Consider the following 1,731-nt stretch of genomic DNA (forward strand, 5'->3'; position numbering starts at 1 on the left):
CCTTGTAGGCCCTTCAGATATTGGAGATTTGCTCTGAGGTTTCCACACAGTCTTGTCTTCTCCAGGCTGACCAACCCCAACTCCCTCAGCCTGTCCTCCTAGGGGAGATGCTCCAATCCTTTTATCAACTTTGTGGCCTTCTCTGGACTTGCTCCAACAGTTCATGTCCTAATGTTGAAGCTCAGTTCTACACCTGTTTTCAGATGTTCCCCAGTTAACGTACACAGAGTATTGACCTGCTACCCACACTCCTTTGGATGCAGCCCAGGATTCCATTGGCTTTCTGGGCTGGGCTTACACTGCAGCTCGTGGCGAGATTCTCATCCACTGTCACTCCCAAGTCTTTCTCCTCACTGCTGGTTTCATTTACTTCCCCACCCAACCTGTAGCTGTGCCTGGGATTGCCAATGACCTAGATGTAGGACACTGCACTTCATTTTGTTGAACTTCATGAGGTTTGCATTGACCAACCTCTCCATCCTGTCAAGGTCCCTCTGGATGGCATCCCTTCCCTCTCTTACAGGATCATAGTCTTGTATAACATAGATCAGCCTCTCAAATCAGGAGTGGTGCTGCCAGCATTAGCTGGTATATTTAGTTCAGTTCAATAATATATGATGTGGTTTATATATAATGTGATTGTGGTATTCTCTCCTTACATGCTTTAGGTTTATGTACAAGTTTTGGTGCCTGAGAGATCTGTCTGAAAGCTACAGCAGACTCATATCTTCTGTTGAGTGTGGCCTGTGGGGAAAGTAGTGCATATTGATTAGTGAACCTTGCTTTATTATTACCATCTTTGGTCTCCACTTTATATAAATAGCCTTATAAATAGCTTTATTTACACAAATAGTTTCCTCTTTATATTAAAAAAGAGTTACTGTAGGTACTGTCTCATTGTTATGTACCACTCTTGTGATACTTCTTCCATAGTTTGAACTTCATAATGTTTTATTTATAATCATCCTTAGTTTTACGCATCTCATTCATTTACCTGTGATTTTTTTCATCCACTGTGGTAAATTAGGTCTTTCTTCTGGTGCAATATTTGTTTTAAACTTTGCTTTTTAAGTAGTTTGAAGTTAATTTAAACCCAACATTTTTTGTTCTATAATTACTTTCAAATTTTACCAGAATAGGTTTTTTTTCTGTGTATCACATTGTTTACACTCTTGAAACAAAGCCTAAATGTCCCTTTCTTTGTTTTTGATTGCATTTTTAAAATTAATTTAACTTATTATTTGCCATCTCTGATTAAGTGTAAGGTTTACTCATCTACCAGTTCAGTTTTTCATATTAACCTACATTTATTTGCTTTCCCTGAGGCCTTTATCTTCCTTCCTCCATTTGTTCTCTGCATTAATATTGCCTGGAGCTGAGATGAAACAGAATACAGATTCAGTGTGGCTGAGTGAAACATTCCCAGTAAATTAAAGTTCTGTGCTTCCTTCTGATATTCTGTGAGCTTAATTCAGAAGTACTGTACTTTGATATTTTGTCAGACATTATATTATTTCAGGAGTTTGTTAAATAAGATTTTTTCTTCTCAAGTACAGAGAGATAATAATTCTGGGAAGATACGATGCTCAGTCAAGAGCTTAACTCGGAGCTCAGCCTTTCTAATGTGCTCAGAAACAACAAGAATCATAGAATCATAGCATCTTAGAATTTAAGGGTTGGAATGGACCTTACAGATCATCTAGTCCCACCCCCCTGCCCTGGGCAGGGACA

The sequence above is a fragment of the Acanthisitta chloris genome, unplaced genomic scaffold (genome assembly GCF_000695815.1).
Source record: "Acanthisitta chloris isolate BGI_N310 unplaced genomic scaffold, ASM69581v1 scaffold1729, whole genome shotgun sequence".
In the NCBI taxonomy this organism is placed as follows: Eukaryota; Metazoa; Chordata; class Aves; order Passeriformes; family Acanthisittidae; genus Acanthisitta; species Acanthisitta chloris.